Consider the following 19,513-nt stretch of genomic DNA (forward strand, 5'->3'; position numbering starts at 1 on the left):
ATTACAGTTATGGATGTTGCTATTTATTAATGTCTGCACAGTTATTTTATATTATTTTTCCTATTTTCAAGTTCTCTTACATTTACAGAATAGTTCAAGCTTGCTGTAAAATTATACTTTGAGAAGAAAAAAGAAATATACATGAACATGTAAGAGGCACTGAGTGTAGCACAGAGATCCAAAAATAAGTATTTGAATCTTCCAGCTATCAGTCTTTCTTTCTCTTCTGCTTCCCCAGGTCTCTCTTTTGAGACAGCAATGTATCATTGTACTGTAATTGTTTAGTGTACATATTGCAAGAGCCAAGAATAACACTACAACAAAGGCTATAATTGCATCAAAACACTGGATTTTTTAAAACGAAACTAAATTGATAATGATGTCAAAATAACCCGGGAGCACCTAAACTTTTGTAAAAATGTTTCTTTTTTTTTTTTAATTTATTTTTATCACCTTCTACTGTAAAATATCATTACTGTTTCTGAAAGGTTAAACAGCTTTGATATATTACTTGCTTTTGTGCAGAATGAGTTCCTAAGGCAAACAGAGATTAAATCTTTAGAAATACTGTTACCTCATCATTTTCTTGGTTTTGAAATTTTCTTGTTTTGCGTGCACTGTTTGGGAGAATGTAGTTGATTGATATTTTTTACTTTTCAAAAGCATTTACCATTTTATCAAAACAAACAAACAAACCCACAAACATTAATACCTAGACCTTAGATTTAACGTTATATCACAAAGTGTTTTACTTTTTATTTAAGTTAGTCTATGATGTCTACATTAAAACGTAACTGCACAATACAGGAAGATAAAAATGACTGGTGCTGTGCTTTCTCCCAGTCCCATTACATGTGGCCTGGGGTTTACTTCAAATTGGGTAGCTGGATTCTGCATGGTGTTCAGAGCTTTTGCAGGGACAGGTACCCCTCAAACTTTGGTTCCTTCTACAAGAGTCAGTATAGGAGAATTCTCCCCACCTGTTTTCTCTCTCATTCAGAAAGCAGTCACACAACTGTGACCACGTCAAAACTGATGCCATCACCTGCCTCATTCTCTTCATGATATTTCTGAGTTATTCTGTGGTGCCTGATGCTCACTTCTCCTGAGTTTGGTCAATGTACTCTTGCTGCAGTGCACTTTGAAAGAGGGATGGTCGATGTAAAAGTGCAATGGCTGTACAAGGAGTTAATGTATATGAACCGGCTCCTACCCTCCTGCACCTCTTTATTTATTTATTTTTTAGAGGGGTGGGAAGAAGAGAGGTAGAAAAGTATCAAAGCGTTGAACAAGTTCTCCAAATGCACCTTGAATTCATATTTCTTGCACATGTGCTGCACCAAATTGCGTAGGCCTTTGGTCTTTGGGTTCTCAAAGAATGGAGAGACTGTTTATGAGATCCATATATATAAAATTTTAAGCCTAAATTTGTAAAGAATCTTGGGATGGTAAATAAACTGCTTGCAAAAAAAAGGAAAAGAAAATCACCACTTCTTTGTGCATGCTTTTTTGAGCCTTTTTGCAAGGCTTACATGTTCTTTTGAGACTATACATTCTTGCATCTTCTTGACATAGAAGCAGAAAACCAAACTAACAAATTGTACCTGATTAGAATGGAGACAGCAAAATATAACTATTAAGAGCTATACCTTTAAGACAAAAACATGCAGAGAAATTCCAGTATGCTTTATAATTTATGAGGATTAAATTCTTGATTTATGATGCTGGTATTGTATATAAAAGTTTAATCACAAAAACATTTTGTTCCCAATTCCTTGTCAGAGTTGATAAATCTCTCAGGATCTTCAGTAATCTATTTCTTGAGAAGAACTGCCTAAAGGGCCAGAGACATAGGACAGGAAAGTTCATCCAGTGGGTTCAGACCCTGATTTTATAAGGAATCACTTCTCCTAAGTGGTTATACTTATGAAAGTAGATGGGAAGACCTCTTAGGTGACTATTTCCATCACTCTTCATTTTAGACTTTTGTCCCCAATACACTTTCTACAAATATGTCTATTCAAAGATATCTCTAAGCATGATAATTCTTAAAAGAATAAAAAGAAATAAATCAGAAATAGACACATAATTGTGAGATATTTGCCCATGGTCAGAACATTAAGCATACAAATAGCAGTATGCACTTGGACCTCACAAATGGACAAGTATTGAATGCAACTTTAAAACAGACTGATATTTTTCCGAGTTTTTAAAATCTTATAGATTTTAGAGTTCACTTTATCCATAATAGCAGAAGCTATACCTCAGCTGTTTATGTACTGCAGGTTACATAAACCTTGTCTGAGTCAGCAATAAAGGGCATATGATTTTTTAAAAGATACACAAGAACTACATTAACACAGTTATTTATTATATGAAACCTTATGAGTTTCCTATAAGCCTTATGAGCCCTGTTCTTGGAATTTACAAAAATATAACAGGCAACTGAGTATTACACATCCAAAAACATAGTTAAAGGGCTCTCAAACCTAAAACAAGTGAATAATATATCATTAAAAACACAAGGTTTATGATACAAGAATCAGATAATTAGAGATCTGTGTATTGGAGGAATTTAAGAGATTAGCATATTTGACAAGGAATCTGAATTCAAATAAGCACAAAGAAGAAAACACTATCAAAATAATTTTCATCTAAGCAATGTAGCAGAAAAAAGTGATTAAAAGCACAGCTAAAAATATAAACTGTGACTCAGAACTTTTGAAAATATACAGTGCAAACAGCAAGTAACATGCATCTGCAACCCTTGTTTTTATAAATGCTTTGTCTACTTTTTTTTTTTTTTTTTTAAGAGAAACAACGTGCAATGCAGGAGCTGGAAGTAAAAGACGCCAGAAGTTTCTGCTTCAACAAACAAAGAAGCAAACAGAAAACTAATCAGAAATCCTGTTTGAATTGGATTAAAAATTGCTTAAGTATACGCCATGGTGTGTGAGTATAGCAGTCATTTGTCTTTGTGTCATTCAGCAAAGGAAACATGATGGCAATCAAGTATTCACAGTAGCAACAAACAGTGATATGGTCATGTAGGTGCTAAGAGTAGAATGGGTAAATTTATTTTCAGTACTGTGTCAAAAACAAAAAGGTAGAATAAAAATAGTTTCAAAATTGGGTTGAATGAAGGAAAGAGTTTTACTGTATTTTTCCATATTTCTTTCCAACTCAGAACTGAAAAAAAAACAGTTAGAATTTTGCATCTTTTTTTAAAATTTAGAAATTAAAAAAAAAAAACCTTATGTATATGTTAAAGAAAATGTAAACATGTCCTCTAATGTCAAGATCAAAATATAGAAGAGACTTTTGTGTGTATACGTATTTTCAGATAAAAGGAAAAAAATGATTTTTTTTCCACACTTTTTTTCTAGCTTTTTGTTGGTTTTGTGTGTGTTGGGAGGGGGAAGGGTGTGGAGCGGTGCTTAATTTGTTTTTTTTTTTTTACATCATTTCACTGCAAAAGATGAAGATTTTAATTTTTATTTAGGCTACTTCAGCGTTTTTATGGTAGTTGGAGCATTTGCATATTTATCTATTTTTTCTAGACTATCTCCAAACAAAACTAGAGTTGAGAAAGTAATTTTCAGCAGCTGAGAGGTATTTACATTGTTTGATAGCAGCTATGTCAATTTTGCAATCTAATTTTTCCTTTTTTTTTTTTTAAATTGAATTCCAGACAGAAATGCACCAGCATTATTATGCTGCCTACTCCAGATAAGCAGGACTATGATCCTCCTTGATCCTAAAAATCTGTTTGGTGGTCTATGGTATCAACAGCAAAACTACTACCACCTTGGTGCATTGCCAATAAAGTCCCAACAACATCTATGAATGGCACAAAACATGCACCACTGGTTCTCCCTCGTGTGGCCAGGGTGAAATGAACAAATCTCAAGGCAGTTCTATCACGGTGATTCCAGGAGTGAAGCACTTAAGGTAAACATCTCATCAGGTAACCAGAATCCTTCATTTTCATTAACACATCAGCAAATCATGTAATGTATGCATGTTTCATAGTGTTTTAATGCCTTCTTTGCTTATTGACATGTTCCATGCTCCTTAACAATGCTTTTGCTGGGTACTAGCACCACATGATGCGTGAATATAAATAATAAAACTTTGATTTCATACCTTGACCAGCTACTTCAGGCAGCCTTTACGTCATTATATAACAGCACCTATGCTACTGATGTACATCTTGGTGTACCTAAAATATTTCTCTATAGTGGCTTGAATTTAAATATTGTACTTAAGTCAGTTTGGAATTAGTTTGTCTTTTGGTTTACTGCACCTTTGTATTTTACTGTCAGAGCTGAAAAAGCAGAGAGTGAGTGCAATATTTAAGAAGTGACATTTCCCTTTTATTTTTAAACTGTTTTTAGTTTATTGCTTTTGTTCTGTTTTTGTTTTGTTTTGTTTTTAAATAGTGGGGCCAGTTTTGTAGGTGGCTAAAAAGCATATTTCCCAGAGCTGACTGAAAATTCATAAGACTTTACCAAACACTTATATGTCTCTTTTTTAGGACCATAGAACTAATTATCCTTAGAACAGTATCTGTGTGTTAGTGTTAATATCAGCAAGGTGGTGTTTTTTTTTTTTTTTTATAAAGGGTATTGAAGTCTGATCTTTTTTCTTTGTTTTGTGGGTTTTTTTTAATAAGTTTTTAAATTTTTAGTTTTTAGTTAGTTGCAAAGAATAGCTGCAGTTTCAATATTTTTTCATGGTATATTGCCTATTGGTTACTGGGGTCACTCCTTTTCAAGATGATCACACCCAACTGCTGTTAGTCTTTTCACATATGATCTCAGCTTCATAATTCTAGTCTTCATACTGATATAAAGAATGCCATTGATGGTTCAGTCAAGTCAGAATGTGCCCCTGGCCTGGCTTTAGCGAACAACAGAAAGCTCTCCTAATCTTTGTAAACAACCATGTGAATTGGTTGAGATTGCTGAAAGAAACCAAGGGTTGGTATTAGATTAAATATTGATCCCAAAGTAGTGTGCTGTGCTGTGCTGTGCTGTTTTAATAGGGGCACTAACAGCACTCTGCTTTTACTGCTGCTCTCTGAGGCAGATGCTTCTGGCAGCTTGCTGGTGCAGTGCTCCACACACACACACACCTCATTGCAGATCTCCTATTCTATACTTATTTTGAGTTTTAGAGCATCTACTGCAGCTTTTATGCCCTAAAATAATTAAATAATAGTAAAGTTATGTTTTTGTGTTTTACAGGGACTTATCTACAGAAATGCTGAAAAAAGATGGCATTGATCTATGTTTTTTTATTATTATTGAAGAGTAATAAGAAAACCTTTCTAGCATTTAATACATTTAACAAAGTAATACCAAGCCCGAGACTGTGTTCATAACACATTGCTCAATTTTTACTGCTTTTGAAAACGAATCAAATTAATGTCATAGATAAAATCTGCATGTGTAAAAGTAGTGCCTGAGTTTCCTGTATGCTACTGAAAACAGCACACACACAAAACATTAAAGTAAAATGTTTGCCTCCAAGTCCCCAGGTGCCTTGCAGAGCTCTCAGTTGAAGAAGTCAGGGTTGGATATTTAAATTCCAGTGGCTAAGGGAAAATAAAGAAAACCAACAAAAACTGCAAAGCCCACAGAGGGCAGCAAAAAATAGGTTTCTGCATACTGTCTGGGAAAAAAATTTGATTACAGCAAAGAACATGTCTGAGGGGAATGAAGCCAACAAATCTGAAACAGTGGAAATATGGAGCTAAAGTAAAAACTCATTCTATATTCTTCCTAGGTTACTATACAAGGTTACTTTCATTTCACATTAATAAGAAATAAACATGAAACTTGTTTGAAATTCAGCAATATTTTGAGTTGCTTCTAATAATAATGTTTCTTACACTCAAAACCTTTACAAAGGAAGAATTCAGAATTCTCCACTGGGCAAAATTTGCATTTTCATCAGTGTGTTTTCTATTTAGCACTGGCATGATGAACCCTCTCTGCTTTGCCTCAGTTGGTAGACTGAGGAAAATACATGGTTTGTCACATTTCCTCTGAGCAAAAACTGCTGCTCAGTCTGCCATAGACACAGAATGACTTGTTTGCAGCAGAATGACTGTTTGTCACTGCCAGGGAAGGAAAAAAAAGAGGATACCAGAAAGATAATGGATTTGTAGAAGTATGAATATCCAAGGATTTTAAACTACTCATGTCTATTGGCCATTTTTTTCTGGAGAGTATGGTAGCAGAGCCCCTGAGATGGCAAATAGAATGTTTACTCGGTGGTAAAAATTATCAGTAATTAAGAATCATATGATGTAGTTAAACTCTTTATAAATCTTCTAAGTCTCTAGCAAGAAACTGTGTGTTTGGGTCTTACATGGGAGATTGAATTTTGACCATTGTGAATTCCAGTGCAGAGAATTCTATTTATACCATACCTCCAAAGGCCTTTGCTAGTCATACTTACTGAATATCAATAAACTGGAAAAAATTATGTAACATTCTGGTTCATCAAATGTGAAGAGGCTTTTTGCTGCATTAGCCTTAAATTCTAAACAGCACAGCAGCACACCGGTTGCTACCTCTGTAATATATGATCAATTTTGGGGATCACATAGTATAATTTGCAGCAAGCGAATCAAAGATATTATCTAGCCCAGCATGCTGCCTCTGGCAGTGGCAAAAAGAGATACTATTTGCAGATAGTACATGAGCTTATATTTTCTGTACAGTGTTCACCAATTGCTGTCACAGAATCCACAGCTCTTGCATTCCAAAGCATGAAGATGCACCCCAACCTCTCCAATTCCTGTTAATGAATTTGCTATGATTTTTTCTAATTTATTTTAAAACCTGCAGATGAGGTGCATTTCCCAGTCCTCTTGGAGGTAATACTTTTCAGATTACTATTATCCTCTTTGCTTAGAGAAAGGGGTGCAAAGTTATTTCTGTCATCTACTATACTCTTGTGTTGGTTGCACTGAGTTTCCCCAAGTAGTATGGAATTTGGCAAATAATCCTTCTTATCCACAAGTTACCTACTGCCCCCGTGATTTTGTAGAACTCAGCTATGTGCTCCCTCATGCTTTTCTCTCCACGATGAAGAGTCTCAACCTTTTGATCTTCTCCTCACAAGGTAGTTGCTCTGTTGCTTTTCTGTGCACATTTTCTGGCTCTGTCTTCAGGGTTGCAAAGAGCAGCAAAGTGCTACCCGCACTCCTGACGAAGTCTAACACTTCATTGTTGTTGGGTTTTTTTTTTTGTCTACTGCTGCACACTGAACTGATAACTAAATAGAGAACGGTCAACAGTTTTTCCAAGAGTTCTTTAATGAATTGTAGCTACCAACACTGAGTTCATCTTCAAATAAGCATCTTTACTAAAACCTTCAAATTATATGCCTCAAAAACATTTTTTCCTCTATTTTTACAATCAAAATATAGAAAAAGCTTATGTACTTGACTATACTAATTTACCTATGGCAATAACTTTGAGAAGTGAGAGTGGTGGACTGTAGGTTTGAGATACACAGGGAGAAGGTAAAAAGAATGTGAATGCTGTTCTCAGGGAGAAGAGTGAAAATAACAATGGGAATAGAAAACTGAGAGGACTGAGGTGAAATGATGTGAGCCAGAACCGGCCTCTGGCATATCATTTTCTCAGATCATCAGCAAAATGGAACTGTAGGAGATACATTTGAAAAACAAGGATTTTACTAGAGCATTCCCCAGTAATAAGTTGAGAGATTTGCAAAGTGCTGTGCTATTCATGGAAACAAGAGTTGTACACACTCTGCATGGAGAGGAATTGTTCCTCTTCTGCTGTCTGATAGGGGCACAGCAGCATAGTGGATATTTGAGTCTTTGTTGCTGTGTAGGAACAAAATGCAACTCTACAAATATTTCTGCTGAGCAAAATCAGAAGAAGAAAAGAACAGCATCCTGCTTCAGATGGGCGTCTGCCTCTAAGTAATTCATAGCTCACTGTTTGACACAGCAGATGCTGTCACCACTTACTTGCTAATGTCCAATTTAGTAATTTGCAGCTGGGCTGATGATCATGCCATTTGAATACTGAAGTTATAATAACTTATTTTAGGGTTTTTTTTTAAATGATTTTATGCAATTTGCAACAGCGGTTGATAATGGCTTGGGTAAGAAAGATCCATATATGCTCATCTCCCCTTGTAAAAGCAGTTGGATTTGGCAAGTTCTGAAGAGATTCCTGAAAGACACAGAAAGATGTGGGAATGATGAGGATGACAAAAAGAAAACCTCTTTTCTTCACTATTATGTTAACAGACACACTCAATCTCATGATGAGGTCTTCTGCCCTCCTTAGACAATATGTTACTCTCCTGAGACTCAGGACATCTTTTGATCTCCCAATTTACCCAGAGCTGTATGGCAGTAAAGGCGCAAACTATTCTGGGAAATTCTCCAGAGACTGCCTACTGCTCCCGCAGAGCTCCAGCTGCAGCCAGAAATGTGTTAGTCCTCTGCTCTCCCAAATCTGAGACTGCACTCAGAAAACTGCCTTTTTCTATTTCCCCTGCTGTCTGTCTCAAGATCAATAGCTCCAGGCTAAAGAATTACATAATATCCATAGTGTTTTCATCACTTTAAATAGTTATGTGTGCTGCATAGCTTACAATGTTTTACAATAAGTAGTGTGAAGGTTGCAGTTAGACAGGGACTGAAGAATAAAATGTGTATCCCATTGCTGAATGAGAACGCAGAATGGAGAGACAATTAGTGAACATGATTCATCCTCTTTTTAATACTATAATCTTCATGACATCATCTTTTGTTTCTTAAAGCACTGTGGCAGGGCTGCCTACGTAATCTTGTCTAATAATCCACCCCATTGTATGTCAATCTGTGTGGAAGATTGCTTCCTCGCTGTCCCTTGTATTTGCCACTATTGATGGGTAATGTTTCCTTTCCCAGTTATGCTCACCTACACATAACTGAGCTTTTTCTTTTTGCAGTAGTTTTGCTCAAGGCTGTGAGAGAGTTCTCTGAAAATATTTCAGAATAAGATTAACTTCTCATGCTCTCATGGTTAGGGAAATAAATAGCAGTTTTTAACATAGTAATCTTGCCTGTATGTATTATTGTAAGTGATGTCATCAGTGTCAAGTTGTCATTGCACAGACACTGCACAGTAGCCTTTCCTGAGAGAAAGCCTCTCTAGTTCTAATACTGTAAAGATAGCTTTTGTGGAGCAGCAATTTTCTGCACCTAAAAAAAGGAGAATTCAGCAAAATTCTGAACTCTTGTTGGAATGTTATAGTTTTAGGCTTTGTAGTATGTTTACAAAAGTAAAACAATGTGGTCTTGTGTTTATTCTCACCGGTCTTTAGGAAGGCGGGGAATCAAGCTGCAGCATCTCAAGCACATCAGGCACTCCCATTCACAAATATCTGGAAGGCTTTTAGTCTCTAATAATTCCCCATAGCCCGAGTGCAATGATGATTTCTCTCTTATCACATAAATCTCCCAGCCTAAAAAAAAACATATTTAAGGGGCTGCTTTGCAAGCTGCTTGGGCTGCCACATTCTCACCGGGCTGCTCCGCGTTTCACTACAGAGCTAGCGTGCGCCGGAGCCCCATTCATAAAACCGAACGGGATGAAGATCCTGAGAAACGCCGCAGGAAAACACCCTGGCACTCTCTCCCGCACTCTCCAGACCGATGTCCGAAGCCCCCGCCCGGCGGCTGTCGCGGCGCTGAGCTGAGGCTCCAAGAGCCCCCCGGGGCCGCGCGGCGCCAGAGCTGGGCTGCAGCGGTAAGCTGGACCCCACGGCGCAGAACGGCTCGGGACAGCGCGCGGATCTCGAACGGCGCCGGCCGAGGCGGCGTAACCCCGCGGCCCGGCCTCAGCGCGGCTCCTCAGGCGCCGCGGGGGCGTCCCACACCGCCAGGGGGGCTCCCACGCGTCGGGACGCCGCCCTCCGCCCCGGCAGCGAGGCCGCCTCTGCTCCTTTAAGCTCCAGCCGTTCTTTTCTCCGGCGCCTATTTTTAGCTCATCCTCTTGGTAGCATCCAGCTCTGCCCCCTATTTCTCCGCGGCTCCCCCCTTCCGCCCCCCCTCGGTGGTAGGTTCCGCGAGGAGACGGCTCGGGGACTGAGCATGTCCGAACGCGCTCGGCAGCGGCCGCCGCGCCGGGGCTGCGCTCGGGCGCCGCGCTCGCCGGGCGGGAAGGAGAGCGCGCGGCCGGGGGCCGTGTGAGGGGGCGCGTGCCGCCGCCCGCAGGTAAGTTGGCTGCACGGCGAGGGGGGGGGGCTGCAGCCGCGCTGGCGGCGGGGCCGGGAAGGGTCTGCCCGGTCACCCCGTGGGGGGTCGGGCGCGGCGGGCCCGGATCACCGCTCGGCTCCGCAACTTCTCTCTGGCTGTCTCCGGCCCGGCCCGCGGCCTGCCGGCTGCTCGGGGCTCTGTGGAGGTGTCCGGCGCCGTGAGCGCGGAGTTGCGGAGATCCGGGAGGTGAGGCGGGGAGGGAGCGTGCTGGGAGCTGCGGTCGCCCATAGGTGATGCGCTCTGGGTGCCTTTCAGTTTAGGAGGGGTGCAGTATTTCGGTTTGTCTGTCCGTAGCAAATAACGACCTGTGCCCCAAGTTCTTCCCTCCGAACGTGAGATTTTGCTGTTTGGTTTGGTAAGGGATGTGCTGTCGCTGTCCCTTCCGTACCAGGTCAGTTTGGACGCTGCGTGGCACCGACCCCGGGAGAGGCGAAGTTCCTCGCCGGGCGCTGACAGCAGCGATGCTTCGCTTCGTCTCCTCTGCTCCCGAACGAGAACGGCATCAGGAGCCGCTCTGCTGCTCGCGGGAGGCTTGTTGTCTCCGAAGTTGTACTAAAACAGCCAATTAATTAAAATGATTTAATAACAGGGAGAGGGCAATTTGAGGAGACGCAGAACGTTGTCTGTGAAAATTCTGCTTCTTGGCAGCTCGCTGGTGGCAGAACTGGGCCAGCCGGGGCCAGTGGGTGCCGGGGATGGGGGACAGGTGCCGGGGGTGGACAGGCTGCTTGCCTGCCTTCCTTCTCCACGTCCCGAGCCTGATGTCGGCTGCTGGCACCCGGGGCACGGCTGTCCCTGCACGTTGGTTTGGGTCTGGTGGAATGCTCACAGGGACAAAACTGCACGTAAACTGAAGTGTCTGTAGGCTAAGCCTCACCAAAATTTAGATGTGTTTTAAAGTAGTTAAAGACCCAGAACCTGCCATCCCTGCTGTGTGTATTCACGGTTCTGGTAATTATTGTAATTGCCATGTAGACAAGAAGGCTGCTGTGTGATTGTTTCTGCAACTCTTGCACTCTCCCTAACGAAGCAAAAAATTCCCAAGGCAGTCCCCCATGACAGTAAGATGGGATTTGATCTGTGGGTTTCTGGAAGCCAGTAAGTATGCACAATTGGAATCTGACTTGTGCATGAATAAGCTGCTGTCCTGTCAGTTCCATTTTTATGAGTATGCAGTAATGGGGGAAAAATTGAATTCTTGAATAAATGCCTTTTGCCTGCTGCACAAGACCATCAGAGAATGCAGCAGGAAAGAACAGCTTGTGTTACCTGTGTTGGCAACAGAGCGAAAAATAAAGAGGGAAATTTTTGTAGGATGCAAGCTGCCTTTTTTTTTTCTTGTGATTAGATTTGAGCTGCAATGATATGGTAGGTAATTTAAAAATAAAATTGTTCAAAATGTTAGTAGCCTTCAAAGTCTGTGTTTAAAAAAAAAATGACTTTTCTTCTGTTTGTGGAGTAATAATTTGTTTAATAGCTGGCATTTGTATTACATTTGCTGTTGTCTTAATACCTTTAGTTATGGCTCTAGAGCTCATATAGATTAATAGATTATTTCAGCATCCTAAACAGGTAGGTATTTTCTGGTAGTCAAAGCATATGCAGATACAATGTGCACACATTTTTAAATTATACTCTTTGGTACAATGTCTTTAGAGTTTCAGATGATTGTTCATCTCTTGTTCAGGCTTGAACCCAACTAATGGAAAAGGGAAAATTATTGGGGTGGCAGTGGTGTTACTTATTAACTGTTGGGAAATGTCTAGCTAGCATATCTATGTGTTTGCACGTAGATATTTTTCCCTTCAGGCAGAAGAAAAATAATCTTTTTGCTCCATGTATTTTTTTTTTCCCTTAAAAGCTTTTATTTCTTCATTATTCATTTAATCTAAGGATATATCTTACTGGATTTTCTTTTCTTTTTGTAATGAAGTGTGTCATCTCACTTTACAGGTATGCATATGTACTTATCCTCCTAGGACTCTGGAGAGTAACAGAACTGTGGAAAGAAATGTTAAGATGCTTTTTTTTTTTTAAAAAAAAAGACAAAACAAAACAACAACTTTAATTACAAAACCAAAAATCCCTATTAATAATGCCTTAGGAAATTTCATAGGCAGTTGATTACTCTTTAAGGCTCATAGCTGGAGGCAGTAGTCTAGGATTATCAGCATTACCTGTCAGCTATTAATTCCTGAAGAGATCTCTTAACTTCCTTTTTGTTGATGAGTTACCATAATTTCTCGTCTTCATCCTGTAGTGAGTTACTGTTGTTCCTTAAGTTACTATAGTGAAAATATTCAATTAAGCATTTTACTGGAATGCACATGGGAGGTGACAACCTTGCAAAAGCAGACAGTTATCACTAACAAGCATGGTTCAGTGTTGGGTTAGCATGAGTTGCTGCATGTTAATGAATGGATTCAATTAGAAGATGCCGAAACTTTTGTTTAATACGGCTGTGTACTTCGTTGTAGGATGGCTTCCTTGTCAACTGCAGCAGACACCCTTTGAGGTAATGCACCCTTCTTTGATGTGTGAATATTCAACATCAGGGGCAAAAGGAGTGGTTTTGGTCAGGAAAAGAACTGCGCGTGTGCTGGAACTCTTGGGGAAGACCTACGAAAAAGGCATCGCCATCTTCAGCTCATCAGTGTTATTTTGTGCCAGGAGCAGATGCTCACGTGGTGCACTGCAGCAGTGAGCTGTAAATTATGTTTTTATTCTAGCATCTGTTCCTACCAGCTTTACTCAAGATTAAATGGGGAGATGGAGAAGATATCTCCTTGATATCTCAGGAAATGCTATGGATGTGTCAAACAGTTTCTTTCCGTGATAGAAAGTTATTGGACCTTTAGGTCAAAATCTTTCAGAATGTGCAGAGGTCTCTGTCACCGAGTTAGCTTATCTATGGCTGCAGCAGTACAGTTAGCAAGGTTCTCCAGTATGCCAGCTTCCTGTCTGTATCTCAAAGGGATCTTGGCCTCCTGATCCCACTTTCTTACATTGCTCTAGCAAAACAGAGAGAGAAATTTTATTTATTTAATTATTTATTTTGCTACCTGTTAAAGGAGGATTTGGAGAGGAAGAAAAAGTTGGGGGAAAAAATAGAGCAGAAAATATATAAATCCCTGGTTAATCTTCCACAGCTCTTCAACTGAGAACAAACTGGAGATTTGGCTCCTTAACTCTTAAGTGACAGGAGGGGAAAGGACTTTTCAGCTTCACATTGTTATTCCTCAGGAATAAGTTGAAGTATCTTTTTCATTTGAGGCTTTCTCATTTTATAGAGAAATTGCACGAGGAGAGGGAGGCTAGAGACAGGAGCAAAGGGAAGAGAGAACAGCTACCCACAAGCTTGATGTATGTTCTGATGGAGTTCCCAGTGGTCGTGAACACCGATTGTACAAAGGATTGTATCTTCTCTGGGGGCTATGTAACACATTGTCCATATAGTGCCAGGATGGCAACCTGGAAAGAAGGGATTCTGAGGAGAAGAATAAGAGGGTATACCCTCCACTTTATTTTCTTTTTGCTGGATCCAGTTGCTTTCAGGCCTCAGTTGGTAAGTCCATGCCAACACGTACATTTCTGGTAAACTGGAGGTATTTTTCTTCCATATGGGGAGTATTTTTCTCTTTGGAAAGCTTTGGAAGCCTGTTTGACTGATGGTGGTTTTTTTTTTTTTTTAAAAGTTGAAATTAAAAGTTACGTAGGAGCAATAGTATTCCCCCAGCACCAGCCATAGGCATTATAAAACAGAGGGACATATGTGGTGAGTTCCTAAGGAAAGTTAGTGCCCTAACAGGAGGGAGAGAACACAAAGCAATCTTTAATGGTGAAGTAGGTGCAAGTTTTTTTAATACTTTGCTAATAAATCTAGCTGATCAAAAGTGAAAGATGAATGAAAGAGGAAATTCTGAACACTAAGCAAAGCATTATTTTCTTTCTTAATAAATCATTGTGATGCATGGCCCTGATCATGCACTGCGTATTCAGTTGTTGAATAACTGTAGCAATAATAAGCAATCCCTATAAGATGCATCTCTAATGTCCTCCTATCAGTCTGAATAGCTTTCTAAGTTGCTTATACAAGCTCAAACTGGAATTGCTTACTTAAGCAAAACTTTATTTGGCATTGATAGAAATTACCTGAAGTAGGAACCTCATGTTTGTTGGTTTTTTTTTTCCTAGAAACTACAAATATGTTGTTATTCAAATACCGTTGTTTGCTTGCTATGAGTAAGACATAAGTAGCGTACCTCTTTTTGTTCCAGTTCTGGTGTTTGTATTTTGGAGAAGCGGAAAATGAGATGCTAGTCTGTACAAATACTTCAAAGTAGTTAGCAAAGGAAGAAGTTTTTATCATAGAATCATAGAATCCGTAGAGTTGGAAAGGACCTCTGAAGGCCATCTAGTCCAACTCCTCTGCAATAAACAAGGACACCTAGACAGTGTTGCCCAGGGCCTTGTCCAGCCTTGCCTTGAAAGTGTCTCGGGATGAAGTAGGATATAGTTTTATTCAATTTTTCAGGTTTTTGGAACTACACATTGTTGTAGTTGGGTTTTCAGTAGGGTCATTGGCAGAGCTTAAGCTACATGAGCAAAATCAAGACCTATTTTGTTGAAGATAGTAACCTTCTTGGTGTGCAAACAAAAGTCTCAGTCATACAAGATCCACCGTATTGTACATGTTCTTCAGTAACCAGTGGCCAAAGAGTGACACTTTGCTTAAGCCTCGGATGTATCCTGCTCATCTCTGTGACAGTGCAGTTGACATCTGTGCAGTCATGGAGAAGTATGAAGATACAGAGCATGTAAAGTAAATTTGTATCTTCTGTATCTAACTCACAGCACCTCTCTGAAAGACAAAGTGTTGCTCCTACTAGCGTAGGTACTTTGTTCAGTGGTACTGCTTGTGCACTTTCATTTTGAATGGTGGTCTAGCAGCCACCTTTACCACATCACAGGATGCTAGGAACCATCCTGTCTGTCTTCAGTAGGTGAACTCATCCATTAAAAACAGTCTGGAAAAAAATGTTAACACATTCTGTGGCTGCTTAATTTATATGACTGTTCTATTCTCATATGTATAATTTGAACTTGCTCTCTAGAAACAGGAGGAAAAGAATCTGCTATCTCCTCTGCTCCTTTGTATAAAAAGCTTTTGAGACACATAGGCATTAAACAAATTCATAGGGAAAATGTAACTCACTTAGGTATTCCTATGGATAATAAGTTTCCAGAAACCTTTATAAAACATGACATGCACATGGAAATAGCACTTTGATACTATAAATATAGGCAGAACATTTTTCTTTAGGCATAACACAACCAGATTCTATGGAGGCATGTTCTAAAATAATAGCAAACACATTACTAGCTATTCCTTAATCTAACCATTGCTGTAGAAATGCCTAGTAATAAATCATCTTCCTATTTCATAAATAATGCAGAGCATACTAAAATGTTAGTATTTATAGTCACTTCAGTGAAATTGGATTCTCTTTTGAGTTCTTACTTTTCCTTTGCAATTTTAAATTATTGATATATTTCAGAAATAGATATTTATATACTGCTGATGTAAAAATAATCTATTCAGTCATCTATATCTCTTGTACTTCAACTCCAAGGTGCCTTCTGTGTTCGGTTGTACTGGAGAGGCAGGACATCCAGGTTGTTGGCACGAGCATGTTCTGAAATAATTGGTGATTGATACATCACAGCCTCTCAGCTTCTGAGAAGATGTAAGAGCTTTTAAGTCCCCTTTAGAGAAGGAAACAGTTCATATCCAGGACTAAAAACAGTGGTAACAAGGAAAACAGATGTGATAGGAATCAAAATACATTTGTTTGTTCCACTTTTAATTTTACTTTGGGATCTTATTGTTAATCTCTGTGGGTTTTTGCAATGTTTTCTCTCTGGCATTATTGCTATATTTTTCTTATCCACTTCTCCAGAAGTCAGGCTGAATACTGCTGCATGGAATTATTACTACCATAGGCCTAATGGTAATTCATTAGTAGTCTAATCTCACTTCTAGATCACACTTCAAGACCCTTGTGGTACTTTTTACTTGAATATTTTGCAAATAATTGCACTAATTTTAAGTGTGGAGTTGACCAATGGACAGAAGTCCTTCTCATGCCTTCTGTTTACATTAGTGTATGACCACAACAAAAAAGTTCATCCATCTTTGCATACATTCTCCATGTACTAGAAAGGATGGTAGTAGCAGGAATTGACTGGTCTGTCTGGAAGAGATGACTGTGAAACTTTTCCATACACAAGCTGTTAGATTTCTTTTCATGGTTTTTTTTTCCTCACTAAGATCTATCTCATCTGATAGCTTTTAATGTGAGTTTACACTTCAGCAAGAACTGAATTACTTAGACGCCTCTGGAGTGGGAACAGTAGAGTAGCCACGTGAAAGAAATTATGAGGAAAAGTTTAAAGCAGAGCTAATGTTTATTAAAGCTTCAGTGCTCAATCATCTGCTTATTTCCCAGTGTCTTCCTTCATGCTGCATATACCCACTGTAAGCTCTCTACAGTGGAGCACACATTTACTTGTAGAGGGCCATGTACCTTCTACTGTTTTTACAGTAATTGTCTCTCTTACGCTTAAGAGTTAACTGTTAATACAAATCTATCAAATTTCAGGCTTTGAATATAAGATTTTTTTTTTTAGATGCATGTGCCATAGCAGCTGCTTTACATTCTTTCCCAGTGTAACCTCGTATTTTCTTTATCCTTAGGATGTCTTGGGTCTAAAGCAGTATCAGTGTTGCTGTGTGACACTGTGTCTGAGGGTACCTCCAGGCACAGTTTTCCATCAAACCGTTCCCTTGGCCAAAGGTCCCTGAGGGCACAGATTGCTTTCATCAATGGGTATGCTGCCACATCTAAGAAGACAGGGTCAAGTCGGACTTATCCAGCATTTGCACTTAGCTGCTGGCAAGAGTTATAGAAACAGTGTTTGAAAAAGTGGAATTTTGGGTATATTGTTTCTGTTCTTAGTGTCCACACAGCCCTGAAGCACTGCAGTGTGCCTGGGGTTTAGATAACATTCTTAGCATCCTGTCTAAAATGCTGGATCAAAAACTGCTGTCCTTTGAGCCGAGACTCATGGGAGAGAAAAGTCTTTGGCTTTTGAGCAGGTTAGAACTTGCATGGGCTACCTGGACAAAATTTTAGGGTTAGTTGCTGTGAAAATCAAAACTAGGATGAGGTTGTTGGAGAGTGGTAATGGTGACTGGCTTGTAGGTTGCTGGATGGGACGTGGGGAAGATGAGAATGACATTGGGCAAGTGGGGAAATGTTTAAATAAGCAGCCTGTGTCTTGTGGCAGTCTGCCTTCAAGGAGTCTAGAAGGAATCCAAAGTTTCTGATCCTTCCTACGCTGTTATTGCATTTCAGGGAACCTCATTGTTAAAGAGTATTTCACTTCAGCATCCTACCTCCTCACAGCCCCTTACTTCTCCCACTTACCATTGTGAACTTAAGTACTACAAAGATCAGAAATACCAGCACTGAAACAGCTGTCCAAAATAAGATGGCATTTGAAACAGCATTCCATCTAAGCTGAGTCTCTGTGTTTCAAGTTCTTATCTGTAAAATAAAGGTGATACTAGCTGCACAACATAGTGTGATGTGAAAAGATGAGCACATGTTAGTATTGTGAAATGTTCTTATGCTGTGGTGATGGTCACCTTGGCCAGGCTCATGAGGAAATTAGTTCAGCGCCATTAAGATGCTAGAAGTAGCAGAGGACCATAAGGCCCTGGATTGAACAACCATGATCAGAGCAAATGTTGAAAATCTCAACTGCTTGGTCAGGAAATACCTTCTCACCTGTTCTGTGTGTGTTAAAACAGCCATGGTGGAAGGAAACACTGTGTGAATGTACAGCTGAAAACCCTGTAAGAGTGTTTATTTATCCTCTTTGAGAATATTGTCTAGAGACTAAATAACTTTTTTTTTAAATGTATACATCATCTTGACTTTGTAAAAATAATGGTGAAAATATGAGGAGTTGATACTCCTCTTATCGCTCTGAAGTCCTCACCAATCTGAGATCAGTCTGAATTTGAGTGTCTTTGAAGGGAGAAAAAAAACTTGTGGTGGTGTGACCATGGGAAAATGCATTTGTGTTACAGGTGTCACAATCATTGCTACATAGAGAGACTCGGTAAACAGAAAAGAGATACAAGTGGTCTTGTTTTTGGTGGATGTGTTATTTTTTCCTCACACTCTGTGAGGGAAATAAGGCTCTGGGCTTTGAAACTGCATTACTCCTTGTCTGCCTGAAGACTAATATATATGTGCATTGTCTCTAACGGTGCGAGCAAAGATGAACCTAGTGATGGTGGTAGGGGTGGAGTTGTCCATGTGGAAAAGTGGCGTGGCCAAGAAGGAGCTCCCAGTGTTTGAAGGGAGACTGATGTGGTGATGGGATGTGATCAGAGACTGTCTGTGTAACTCTGTAGCTCGGCACAAAGAACGTGGCGCAGTGAACACCGAATTAACTCATCTTAGTTCTGTCACCACCTCCCAGTTTTGCACTTAACCAGTGCTGTAGGCAAGGCTCAAAAAAAAAAAAAAAAAAAAGCTGTCCGTATATGGAGATAAAACTTGACCTGTCTGAAGCTTTAAAGGAGAGATAATACAAATATATAGTCCCACTAAGAAATACCAAGAATTAAACAGTCTTATACAGTCTGTTTTGCCCAGCTTTCAGAGTACTTTATAGCGATGTGTCCTAAAACTAAGGAGGGGGCACTGGTGACAGTGACAGGACCCAAGGGAACAGCATGGAGCTGGTTGGGTGTTGGAAGAAGGCTCTTCACCAGGAGGATGGTGAGGCACTGGAACAGGCTCCTCAGGGCAGTGGTTATGGCACCATACTGACAGAATTCAAGAAGAATCTGGACAATGCTCTCAGAAATAATGTTTGATTTTTGGTTAATACCTTGTGGAGCCAGGAGTTGAACTGATGATCCATGTGGGTCCCTTTCAGCTGGGGATTCTAACTATAGCAGAGGCAGAATATAGACTTGTTACTGCTCTTCCTAGTAACTTTTAATTCCCTCAATCACTTCTGATAATTTTTGTTTCTCAGATACACAAAAGGCAGAGTTCTTAAAAAATGATGTGGTAGCAGACAGTAGGAATGAATTGTGCAAAGGGAGAACTGCATGTCATCCTGTGTGAC

The 19,513-nt window shown here is 39.7% G+C and overlaps 1 protein-coding gene across 1 annotated transcript in view; it reads left to right on the forward strand.

The window, feature by feature from the left end:
* The window catches only part of OXR1 (oxidation resistance 1), a 257,860-nt gene continuing 248,479 nt past the window's right edge, over nucleotides 10,133-19,513 (forward strand). The window contains exon 1 of the mRNA XM_021389331.1: nucleotides 10,133-10,258. The gene's annotated coding sequence lies outside the window, so the exon portion shown is untranslated. The remainder of the gene's footprint in view (nucleotides 10,259-19,513) is intronic.

Source organism: Numida meleagris, chromosome 2, assembly GCF_002078875.1.
Source record: "Numida meleagris isolate 19003 breed g44 Domestic line chromosome 2, NumMel1.0, whole genome shotgun sequence".
In the NCBI taxonomy this organism is placed as follows: domain Eukaryota; kingdom Metazoa; phylum Chordata; class Aves; order Galliformes; family Numididae; genus Numida; species Numida meleagris.